The sequence below is a fragment of the Thamnophis elegans genome, chromosome 7 (assembly GCF_009769535.1).
Source record: "Thamnophis elegans isolate rThaEle1 chromosome 7, rThaEle1.pri, whole genome shotgun sequence".
Taxonomy (NCBI): domain Eukaryota; kingdom Metazoa; phylum Chordata; class Lepidosauria; order Squamata; family Colubridae; genus Thamnophis; species Thamnophis elegans.
Genome location: NC_045547.1, coordinates 63,939,017 through 63,951,799, shown reverse-complemented (window position 1 = coordinate 63,951,799; position 12,783 = coordinate 63,939,017). Strand labels below are relative to the sequence as shown.

Genomic DNA, 12,783 nt, shown 5'->3' with positions numbered 1-12,783 from the left:
CCACAATCAAAGTACATTAATTGCAATGGTATATTTTTAAAAAAGTAAGTAAAAATACTGCCCAGATTATTATGAGGCCTCAGATTGTTGAGGGCAAGAGGCTGACTCTATAAACCGCTTAGGGAGGGCTGTAAAAGCACTGTGAAGTGGTATATTAGTCTAAGTGCTATTGCTCTTAAATAACCTGATGTGTAGATTTGCATATTATACATATTATTCAAATCACTGCACTGATCTTTAATAGATATCAGTAATACAAAGGTTAATAGTTTGTATTTATTACTAGAGCTCTTAATAACCACAATTAGATCAGAAAATATTTTTGGATCTCAATTAATGGCAGCAGCAAGTCTTCCCTTCCTCCAAATTTTCATTTAACGTGGACATCGAAATACTGCACCTTTATAAGCTTGAAGCCAGCAAGTCCATAATTGACTTGTGTCTAAACTACTAGCAACTGGTAAGTGATCTGGTATAACTTTATTGAGACTGTGTGAAGATTGAAGAGCTAAATTTGTTAATTTCCCATACAACAAAGAATCGTTTATTTTTTTTTTAAAAAAAAATGTGGCTATATAAGAAACAGTCTGCATCGTACTTGGATATTCTATTCTGCTGCAAAATATGAGGTATAAAAATGATCACAGAGATTTTTTAAAAAGTTTTACAGTAGAGGTCTACCAAGAAGAAAACCCGGATAAGTTTAATGGAGACTATTCCGAGGAAAGTGTTAAAATGACTGCAGCCCTGAAGGCTAAAAATAGAACCTTGAGGCAAGGGCTAGCAAAGTTAATAATGAGAACAAATCCATTCTCCCACTATAATCAAATAGGCAGAAATACAAAAAAGAATACACAAATGAAGACTTTGCACACACGAGCCATGTCATTCTCAATATGAATAAAATCTCTCTTACAGAACAAAATGAAAGTCCCAATTTAAGTAGGACCAAACAAGTGAGAAGGAAGGACTCACTGGAGAAGAGCCTAATGCTGGGAAAGATTGGGGGCAAAAGAAGAAAGGGACGACAGAGAATGAGGTGGCTGGATGGAGTCACCGAAGCAGGAGGCGTGAGCTTAAATGGACTCCAGAGGATGGTAGAGGACAGGAAGGCCTGGAGGAACATTGTCCATGGGATCGTGATGGGTTGGACATGACTTTGCAACTAACAACAACAATAAACAAGTGATAAACTGCTAGAATTCTTGCAAAATGCTTAAATGGAAACTTTAACAAAATCAACAATATAAATTGTGTATAAAGCGCTGTTGCCTGATCGTAGGCTGGTATAGGATCCTTTCTTTCCCTTTCTGCTTGATTTGTATTAATAAACATTTATTTTATTTCATTTAAGCTTCCTATAAAACTAAAAGCAAAGTAAGTGATGCGATGGATATCCTTTCTCAGTGCTCTGAGGCTGAGGAGGCCTGGATGAGGGAGAACAGGCTTTATCCGAACCCTGCTAAGGCAGAGTGGCTGTGAATAGTCAGCTCCTGGACTCATGACTTTTGCTTGGGGTACATGTGGCAGTTGTGATTACTGCATTTTGGGTTGTGTGCCAGTTACATCCTTTTTCAAAATCAAGCAGCTCTCCTCTCAGTGAATCATACCCTGATCATCTCTAGGATGGACTACTGCAATGTGCTCTACTTTTGAGGCTATCTTTGAAGAGTATCTGGAAGCCGAAACTGGTGCAACAGCATTAGCAGTTTTGGATGCCCCTAGGATGTTGCATATAACACAAGCTACACAAGCTGCTAGGGGTACCAGTTTGCCTGTGGATCCAATTCAAGGTTTTGGACATTTAAACCCCTTCATGGCATGGGACCAGGATACCAGAGGAATAGTCTTGTCCCAAATACATTGATATGTCCCAGCTAGACAAGCTGTGTTTTTTATCAGCCAAAGGGTTTTGGCCAGAAGGATCTAGGAGGAGAACATTCTCAGTTGCTGCTCCAACCCTATGGAATATCCTACCATCCCTGGAGCCCCAACTCAGTTTTCCAGAAGAGTGTTAAGATCTGGTTTTTCCAATTAGCATGGGAGTCTAAAAATGTAAGGAAACCCTGGGGACGGTGGGTGGGCTGTGAATGTCCCACTCCTTGTTAATCCCTAGTCTTTTGAATTTGGTATCTTGATCTTTATTTGGAAGTTCTAATATTTTAATTCTGTTTTAATCTATGCCTTTATCCATGTATTTCTATGCTTTTATCAACAAATGTCCAGAGTCACTTAGGTGAGATGATATAAAGGTATAGAAATTTAATAAATAAAATAAACTGATAAATAAATATAATGAGCTGAAAAACCAATATGTTATGGATCACTTTCTGACTATCCTCTCAATGTATCCTGAATGGAGCTCAATAGGCCAAAATGTTCTTTCAGTTATCATGATGTCTATTTGAAGATATAGGTAGATATATATTTTACATTTATTCTTTGTTTTATATTATCGTTGAAATTTCTATGTTATTTGGGGAATAGTAAAATACATTATGTGGTGGCTCAGTGGCTAAGATGCTAAGTTTGTCGATCAGAAAGGTAGGCAGTTCGAATCCCTAGTGCTTCATAATGGAGTGAGCTCCCGTTACTTGTCCCAGCTTTTGCCAACCTAGCAGTTCGAAAGCATGTAAAAATGCAAGTACAAAAATAAGGACCACCTTTGGTGGGAAGGTAACAGCATTCCATTCCATCCTTTGTTGTTTAGTCATGTTGTCCACATGACCACGGAGACCTCTTCAGACAGCCCTGGCTCTTCAGCTTTGAAACGGAGTTGAGCACCGCCCCCTAGAGTCAGAAATGACTAACACATATGTGCAAGGGGAACCTTCACCTTTAAGATACATTTTTTTAAAAAACCCAATGTAAATAATAAATATATCCTATCTGTAAAAATGAGGAGTATTTGGGCAATAATTGTCTGTCTTTATTACTTTAAGTGCAACTTAATTAAAATCCTAGTGGATTGGGCCCCAAATTAATTAGCAAGAGACCTACCACTTTCATATTTAGGCAGCAATCCCAAATGAGCTCTGAGCAGAGGCTGTAGGAAGGGAAGCAAAGCTGAAGAGATGTAGCGAAAGAATCAAACCCAACCAGCATTTTGTTGTGTAGTCTTGAAATTATGAAAGTGATTAAGGAAACTCTTCATAAAGTCAATCACTTTTTAATTTGACATAATTCCTGTGTATGAGCAAAACATCAAAGACAACTTCAATAATTTTCTTATAACTTGCAATGAATTATTATATCCATATTCCTAACCTATATCCTTGTATATGTACGACATTAAAGCAAGATTTCTATAATTATAGAATTTCTGAATGTATTATTTTATTGACAGGATGCATATATTAGCAAAACAAAGTTTACAAACCACAATAGCAATGTATTAACCCAGAAACAAGAAAAATACCGGTGTGAATCTAGCTTGTCTATCTCTATTGTATGATTTCACCAGAAAATAATTATTTAATAGATAGAGGGAACAGCAGGCAAGATCCTTAAGCAAACCATCTATTTTACTTATCATTAAGTCTACATGCTAGACAGTGAAATACTGTAATAAAAAAAGTAACTGATGTTCAAATGGTAAAATTTATCAACCACAAATATACCCTATAGTTTCTACATATCTGCCTAGAATTCTGCAATGGGAAGTAGTGCAAAGAACTTTCCAGAATAGCATTAAACATTGCTCAACCATAGGGTCAATTCAAAGTATTCTAAAGGGGGGGGATGAATGGCAACAAATGCTTTAATGTCAAACACAGGGTGAGTCCTGATGAAAATATTCCATTTGAAACTGGAGACGGAGCAACATGTTTCAATCAAGGCATCAACACAAATATTTTGAAACAGTGATAAGAATTGTATTGCAGTCTTCTTTCTTGCAGGGAAAATCTTCTTTCCCACACACTCATTTACTGAGCTTCTTTAGTGGACAAAATGTTAAACCAAAATAAACACACACACACAAACTTGGATGCTGCAAAGCAAGGGAGAGGAGGGTACTGAAATGGACATAGAGCCCTATGTCTGTCAGATTTACAAAAAGGCCCTGGAAAAAGTTCAAGATGACTAAGTCTAGACCCAACCTATAACCAGTGTTTGTTTCAGCATTCACATCCCTAGGTTTTACCTCATCACAAAAGCTTGTACCTCAAAGGAGAACCTCTATTATCTCTTTATTCCCAGTTTCTCAGCCACTTGTCCCTCTTCAAAATCAGAGCCTTTCCTTCTTTTTTATGGTGGAATTGTTGTGCTAGTGCTATTTTCAATTATGCACTAAATTGTATTTTTAACCTTGCCATGTCATGATCTAGAAGCCCAGCATGTGAGAAGCAATTAGATTCTAACCCACTGATCACTTTTTGGCAACCACCATCTGGAAGTATGCTACTGTGCAAATTCTGTGTTAGGAATAAATCTAAAATTCACCAGGAAGAGGAAGGTTCTTTCAAAATTAAAACATGAAAATATCTAAACACAAAGGGTGGGGAAAACTAAACTAGTTCATCCTATACATGCCTGTCATAGCTTCTTGGGAGTTCCGCATGTGAAGTTCAACAAGGTATGCTTCTGAGTAAGCCTGTCCAAAGTGCAACTACCATGACAAGATTACTGCTCTAGAGGCACCTGTATAGGTGCAAAAAAGGGGAAGTAAAAGCAATTTTGTCCACAAAAATGTCCTGATATGCTGGATTGTGGGAAGGGATACGATAGAAACTGGAATCTAGCCAGATAAATCAGGTGAGCATAAGTTAGAAGAGAGTAACTGTCTTTCATTTTTTGGGCAAAGCAACTGGGGGGGGGGGGGTGGAATCTAAATTTCTAGGCCACCTACACAGCTGAATTTCAGACAGAATGGGTGGAACTTAAAGGATAGCAAGTTAAACTGCCAATTTTAAAATCCACAACTGGGTTATTAACATGCTATCTTTGGTCTGGGCATAAAATATTCAAAGTAAGCACAAAGATTGATTTTGTAGTATGTGTACCCTAGCCAGACAATGGTTATCTCCCCTTTATTGGCTAATTAAACTGACAAGCCAATGAAATACCTTCCCATACAAACTGCAGGTGTCACAATCTCATGCCTGGAAAGAGTCACTAGGAGAACGAACTGCAGAGCAAAAAAACCCCAAAGACAAAAACTACCCAGTTCCAAAGCAAATAAACCCAGTGAGTGAGTCACAAACGAAGAGTACAGAGCCCAGTTCCCTTCAGCAAAATAAGAGAAGCGCTTTATCAGCTCGTTTTAAACCTTCGCCTTCCTCCCCCCCTCAAACGCCAAGACCCCCCCCCACCTGCCTTCAATCTTATAGTGTGTCAAAACAGAGATCTCAAGTCCAAGTGGGCTGAAATGCCGCTCAAACCAATGACTCCCACCAGCAGGAATGAATGGGAGCCGAGTGAAAAGGGTTTTTTTGTGTAATTCTATAACTCGGGCGGATCGCAAAGGCATGATAAAATCAGCTTGGTATTCTGAAAGTAATCACACAGACACAAACTCCAGGAGGGAGAAGAAGGGGGGGGGGGAAACACCCTTTCTTCCACAGGTCTGAAAAGGAACCGAAAAACTTCTTGCCATCCCCAATTCCCTCAACCCAACCCTCTCTCTCTCTCTCTCCCTCTCCCTAAGGATTGAATGGTGACAAGCGCGATGGGAAAGTGGAGGGGGGGGGGAGAGATCGCGTCCACACCGCAGATCTTGAGAAAGTTTCACATGTAACCAAACCTGATGCTTCCAACGAGCTGAATCACACAGCACCGCCAGCCACAGAGTTCGGCGGCGAAAGCCAGGACTTGCCCTTAATGGGAACCATCTGCTGTTCAAACATGGAAGGACGGCCGCTTATTATTTCAAGAAAAAGCACGGGGAAAGGAGCGGCGGTCGCTCTACTGAAACACCACCGGGCCGGGGTGGGGGGGGGGAGAGAGAGAAATCGAGTCCTCTTTACCCTTTTCCTGCCTGCCTCCCAGCGGTCCCGAAGCCCCGAACTTCCTTCCAGCGAAACCGACGAGCGCGGGGGGCACCGACTTGAAGGCGTCCTCGGAATGGCAAGCGGCGAGCGGATAGCTTCCCGAGAGAGGCTGGGTTGTTTGTTTGCTCGGCGGATCAGCAAATCAGGAATCCCGGGAGGGGTTTTCGAGGCTTTCAACAGGTGGAGCCACCCTTTTGTCAAAAGGAGGGACCGAGAACGGAGGGGGGAGGAAAACTTACCCAAGTTGGAAGGCTTGAGGAGGAGCCGGGCGCGCCTTTGTGTGCGCGGCTCTCTTTTCGGGTTGCAGGCGCTGCCGCCGCCGCCGCCCGGCACTGGAGCCGCGCTCTCCCGACCGGCTGCGCCTCAACCGAGCAGCTCCCGGAGGCAGCTCCAAAGACCGGCAGGAGTCGCCGCGCTCAACGGGCTGCCCATGCTGTGAGGAGGCAGCAACCTCGCCGGCTGCCGTCGCTGGAAGCCAGACAGCCGCCTCCAACAAGTCGGACCGAAAGCGGCGCCTTCCGCGAAAGAAGAGGTGGGGGGGGGGAAGGCAAGGCAAGGCGGGCGGGAATGAGGCACGCCGCCAGGGAGAGCGAGGGGCTCGTCACATGATGCGCCGGAGCGCCCGCCTCTGCTCGCGCCCTCCTGCCAGCCCCGCCGCGGGAAAGGAGGAAAACAGCCCGTAGCAGACACACCTGAAGAGGCTGCTGCCCATATCCGTCGCCCGCACAAAGCCAGACAGGAAATGGAGGGACCAGGCCGGGGAGAGGGGGGTGGGTAGGAGGCGGAGGGGGGCCAAGAAATAACAAAGCCGAGCTGGCAGCTTGGGAAAGAGGGAAAGCTCTCCGCCCGCCCTCTAGCGCCCGACGCCTCCGTGGAAAGTCGGTAGCCGCGACTAGAAATCTCCGGATAAAAAATAAAGGCACGGAGCGCGCGCCGGGAAGGGGGAGGGCGGTCTTCGCTTCTCCCTCTCCGCTTCGTTGGGCTTCTCTGCCCCACCGCTCAGGCTTCGGCTTGCTGGCGCCAGGACGCGCCGCTGTTTGGAAGGAGGTTGGGCCCGGTTTGGCTCCGGAACCTGAATTGGGACCTGTAGGGCCTCGGGAGTTTGCGTCTGATCTGACGGCTGGGTTAAAGAGCTTTCCTCCCCTCTCTCTCTTAAGCGGCCGGTTGAAGAAAGGCCATTAAACGCGCGCCTTTCTTTCTCCTAAGCCGCATTGGTGGCTTGGAAAAAGAAAATCGGGAGTTTTCTCGCCCGCCCGCATTTCATGCAAAATATTGTATTTTTAAGTGTGACTTGCTTTCTTCTTTATACTTCCTAACAGCGCTGTGAATTCTTTTACTCCTATCAGTGGAAATTTGCAAAGGAATACACGGAAAATGTATGTCCATACATTATGAAGTTACAAGTTATTTACCACCATCACCTATAGGCTGTTTCCTTGCTCATTAATGACTTTTTATTCCTGGATGTGAAGACCTGTATCTGCAAAAAAAAAAAAAAAAAAAGCAACAATAGAAGAACCCTGGAGATCTACCATTGTTTTAAAAAAAATTAATAAAGACTTCATCAGATCAATATCATTTCCTGGGAACCCAAGGAGCCACCCCTGTATCATTGTTTCCTTTGTTTCTTAGGTATTTCCCAGATCTGGGATTTCATTTCTTTGTGGTCCCCTTACTTACTACACTGATCCAATCCAGCTTATGTTTTCCAAGGTCAGCCAAGGTTGGCTAGTGGTGCCATCTACTGTGACATTTGCATACCTACCCAAGATTTTAAATGGGAATGCAATAGATTAGCAAAGAGTTAGAAAGTTTGTTATTTTGAGCGTTACATAAATTTCCACGCAACGTCTTTTTAGGAAAATAGAACAGATAAAAGTTGTCAGCATTTCCTGCTAATGGTAAAAACACTGGTCAGCTTTGAGGCATTTCGTTCCTATGCCATAACTGCAATGACTCTTGCTCTTCTGTACAAGGATAAGATTTCAGCTATTGTTGTCTTGTCTCTAAGCTTAGGTGTCTGCAAGCAACTAAATGACAATGAAATAACACAGCAGAAAACCTGTCTTGCATCTCAAGGTCATGACATTACAGTGCATATTTCAACACTTACCTCACCTTATAGCAGCTATGTATACAAAAGGTACATGCAGTATATTGACACAGTTAGGAGTTGGCTGTGAGGAGAATTGTAAAAAGTGAATTGAATGCACTGGGAATGGGTTATTTAAGAAATACATCTATTAGAAGAAGAGGCAAGGTGAAGAATGGATGAATGATGAATGAATGAGTGTGGATTGAATACAAACATCTTAGCTGTACCAAAAATGGAGAAGTTTGTTCATCTAGAAAGAACAAATGGGAGTTAAATAAGAGGTCCTTGATGCTCTCTGAGCTTGCTTGTTTTCTTGCAGACGTTTCATTACCCTAACTAGGTAACATCATCAGTAAAGAGTGTTATTTGCTGTTTATATTCTGGTGTGTTGCCTATCAGGGTGGATGAGGGTGGTTTTAGAGATTCTTTGGTTGGGCTTTTTAATGATGGCTCTGGCAATTTTATTGATTGAGGTATTGCTTATTTGATTGTTGGTCTAAAATTAACCTTGGAGAGTTAGATGTATTTGACTAGCAAATCAAATACATGAAAAGTGAGAGTTATTGGAGACAAAACTCAGAAAGTTGTGGTTGGATGGATCCTGGAGGAAAGAAAAGTGAGACATTTAAAGAATAAATTTGAGTAATATAATAGAATACATACAATCTATATAATTTCTGGGTCATTATATAGATTTCCTTATTAACATGAAACACCACCTGCTTACTCTGAAGTAAGGGCAGTGATTAGCGTGTCATCATAAAACAGCTAAATTCTAGTTCCATTTTCTTGGAAGTACTGGTATATCTTATTGAAATAAGTAGCCCCTATTTCCAAGTAAGATTAGTTTGTTACTATAATTGTATTTACTCTTATAGCCTTAGTTATTTAATGAAGGCTTCATGAGCACAATACTTATTTTCTTACACATGGATGCAGGTTGCTAGACTGTAATAATTATACTTACATGGCAAGCAGAATGCATTTCAAGCATTCAAAATACATGCCATATATTATCACTGTAATATTTACAGTAGCCTTCAGTACTACAATGGGAAAATGTTTGGCAACTGGTTACTGCACTTTTAAGACCGGTTTAGCAACAGCTAAAAACTGCAGCAGTTGTGACAAAGATTCCAGGTGGTGGAGATAGGCTTTGTTTTGGAGAAAAAGATAATTCAGTCTGAATGCAGCAGCGTTTTACCTGGTTTCTGCCCCAAAACAGAGGGAAACCACACCTCTATTTCTGGATGGCATCCCCCAAGAATTCAAAGTCCCATTACTGGATCAGCCAAACAATGTCACAATAAGTTCGTTTATTTAATTAGTGTTGGAGATGGAGCACATCATGAATTAGATTGTGCTTAATAGCTTGCTTAAGGCTACTTACAGTGTTCACAGGGCACATGAGCCATGGTTGATTAATCATGGTTTGATTCAACAATTGCCTAGGTGGCATATCATGGCAGATCATTAATTGGCTTCCAATAGCAGACTTATCCCGACATCATGCACACCGTGGCTTAATCCACTGGGTCAATCTGTTCTATAAGGCAGTGACATGAGATCACCATTCTCAGGAGAGGAAAAAACACGAAAAGACGTACAGAATTATGGCTAGACAATGGTCAGGATTTTAGCTTCATTCATAGGCCTGGCCCAGCGCTGTCTCCTGCCGCCACCCACTCGAGCGCCGTCTCTTTCAGGCTGGTCCATCTCGGCATGGTTGGCTTGCCAAGGGCAACTTAGTCTGTAGGAGTAACCGTTTGTCCCAGTCTATTTCTATTTCGCCATTCCCTTTCGCAAGAGCGGCGGCGCCGGCGGCGCCTGGGCTTTATTGCTCGGTTCCCACTCCTCCGAGGCTGCAGCCTGGCCCCAGAAGGACCGAAAGCAAAAGCAGTTCCCATGACCCGCCTGGTCACTTATGCTAGAGATTAACGCCCGGGAGCCATTTCCTAGAGACAGCCCTTTCGCTGTCCCTGCCCTTAGGGACGAGTGGCTGATTCTCCTTCCCGGCCCTTATGGGCGGGGGAAAGAACAAGGGAAAGTGATTCAAGACGAAGAAAGGAAACAGCACTTTCCCTGCCCTTGGCCTCCCCCCCCCCCCGGCGCCCTCGCCGCCCATTTCCTTTCCTTTCCCTCCCCCTCTTCCCAAGCGCGATCTTCAGCAAATCACAGTGGGAGCGCAGGATCTCTTCTTCCCTTCCTGCCTCAGCATCTGTCGAGACGGCAGGAAGCGTCGAACCCATTCGCTGCTATCGCTGTAACCCCCCTCCGGGCTCTGTCACCTTCAAGCCTCAGTCATCTTTCTCTGCTGTCACCATCATCTGTTTCCCCTGCCGCTTGATTTAAAAGAGGCGAGGGGAAAACGGAACCTTCAGAACCAAACCCTTCGATATCGGGAGACGGGCTGTATGGTTTGCTAGCCTAAGTGAAATGTTTTACTGTGTTGAATTAAAGAGAAATTAGCTGCTCAGAGAGAAAGCAGATTGGAAGGAAGGAAGGAAGGAAGGAAGTTATATCAGTATCCTAATTAGACATGATTAAGGGGATTTAGATACAGGTAAGGATAGCAAACCTTAAATTCAATTAAATATGTGGTTTTTGTTGATAAGTGATCCAAGTGACTTAAACACCATCACCCTGCTAAACAAATAATTTCCTCAACACTGTCAAACTATTCACTAAGGCTGCATTACTATTACTTTTAATCTTCTAATCGTTCCTATCTCCTCCCACTTATGACTGCATGACTGTAACTTTGTTGCTTGTATCCTTACTACTTATATTGATATTGTTTCCTGGTTACTTACTTGTATCCTGTTGTACCTTATGATTCTTGACAAATGTTTCTTGTCTTTTTATGTACACTCAGACCATATGCACCGAAGACAAATTCCTTGTGTGTCCAATCATACTTGGCCAATGAAGAATTCTATTCTATTCTATTCTATTCTATTCTATTCTATTCTATTCTATCCCATTCCATTCCATTCTAAAGGAGATGGTAACAATAAAATAAAGCTTCTACAGTTCTTGATTCAGTCACTTTCTCTGATTTCATTTTCTTTTCATATACAAACACCACACTGGAAACTTTTTCTTAACTTGCATCATCACACCTGGGAATTCCTTGTTTACTTTGTAGTCTACAATTACTACTTTACCTTCATCCATTTATTTATCTTTTGCCAGAGACCATACCAAATTATAGGGAAAGGATCCATTCAAAACATGCTAAAATGTTGTTGGGAGTCACAAAGTCAGCAAGTCAGAGTCATTCTGAGACCTGAATACCACTCAAGATTAATTTAAAGCTGGAAGGAAAATTACAGATCACACTTATTGTCTTCAGGTAAATGTGAATGGTTCCATAAAGAATTTATACTCAGTGGAATTCATTACAAGTATATAGTTATTCATTAAAAACCTTCTTCCAATAGGACCATGTCAAACTATGCACACATGGCTTCTGAGAACCTATGTTGTTAGCCTAGCTGTACTCAAGGCAAACTACTCTGTACTCGAGTTCTTATAAGCCTTATGTAAATGAACTGAATTGCTTTAATTTCTAGTTCATAAACATTTTATGGAGATACTCACACTTGGGTTCTCTCTTAATCCACAAACAGATTGCATGTTATGTGACTTCAAGACTCAACTTCTTCATCAGGCTTTCCATTAGCTGACATTCTCCCATGTGTTAGTTGAGATTGAAATTCCAAAGGTCAACTGGCAAACAATTCTGGGAATTGCAAGTTCTGCAGACTATCTGGCAGGGAGAAGCTACCTGGAGCATTTGGCTATTAAATTATTGACACCTTCTGAATTGGTTGCATCATCCCTAGATGTCCATGGAGGATGTCAACATCAGAAACCCAGTGGGTATGGCATTGTGGTTGAAATTTTGCAATGCCACACCTACCATCTTGCTGATTTTAATGTACCCAGCCCAACAGATGCTGCTAGTGCTATATGCAAAATGGGGATATTATTTGCTGCTTTATCATTATTATACATGGCTATGTTTGTTTTTTCATTTTGCATCTTTTAATAAGACTTCAGCAACTTAGACTTCTTGTTTACTAATTAAAATTAGGCCTTAAATAGGTTTCACTGAAGAAAGCAAACAGCTGCTAGAATTGTTACTTTATTATATGTGCATTCCATATTTCAAGGGCACTGGAGGATGGGTAACATGGTCATATTCATGTGACACCTTCAGCAAGAGACTCCCATGAATGAGACCATGATATCATTTTTATTCCATGTCATTATGTGTGATTTTTTAATTGTAATTTCACTTATAATGGTGAATACATTTTGAACAAGCTGTCTATCCTTCAGTTAGACGAGTGAGAAGCAGGGGAGTAAAATAGCACCCTGCAGACAGCCACATGTGATTTTTTGGTTAAGCATTTTGTGCAAATATGGCCTTTATCTCACGTAGAGAGGGTTTAGCTGAGATCACACAGTACCACAAGCCATTATTTTAAGGATTGTTTGATGAGAAAGCCACAATTGACAGACTCCACACAATATGCTCATCCCCCCCCCCCCCAAAAAAATAACAGCCTTATGTTTTAGGGCATTGTGCAAATCCACCTTTCATCTCAAGCCCTTGGAATATGATACCCCAAGAACATCAAAAAAGGAGAATGTTCAAAGAATCAATTCAAATCAGAAAGCAGGTCTGAT

General features: G+C 42.0%; 1 protein-coding gene and 1 long non-coding RNA gene across 5 annotated transcripts in view; one reads left to right on the top strand and one right to left on the bottom strand.

The window, feature by feature from the left end:
• Window positions 1-6,752, bottom strand: part of PLXNB2 (plexin B2) — a 388,095-nt gene extending 381,343 nt beyond the window's left edge. For 3 of the 4 annotated variants that reach the window (XM_032220725.1, XM_032220722.1, XM_032220724.1), the window contains exon 1: window positions 5,967-6,128. The gene's annotated coding sequence lies outside the window, so the exon portion shown is untranslated. Of the gene's footprint in view, window positions 1-5,966; window positions 6,129-6,229 lie in introns of those variants that run through there. The other variant, XM_032220723.1, reaches the window with a different exon arrangement.
• LOC116511006 lies at window positions 6,434-7,565 on the top strand. The gene is made up of 2 exons (XR_004255707.1): window positions 6,434-6,522; window positions 7,310-7,565. It is a non-coding gene; the product is annotated as an uncharacterized LOC116511006 (long non-coding RNA).
• The last annotated feature ends 5,218 nt before the right edge of the window (window positions 7,566-12,783 follow it).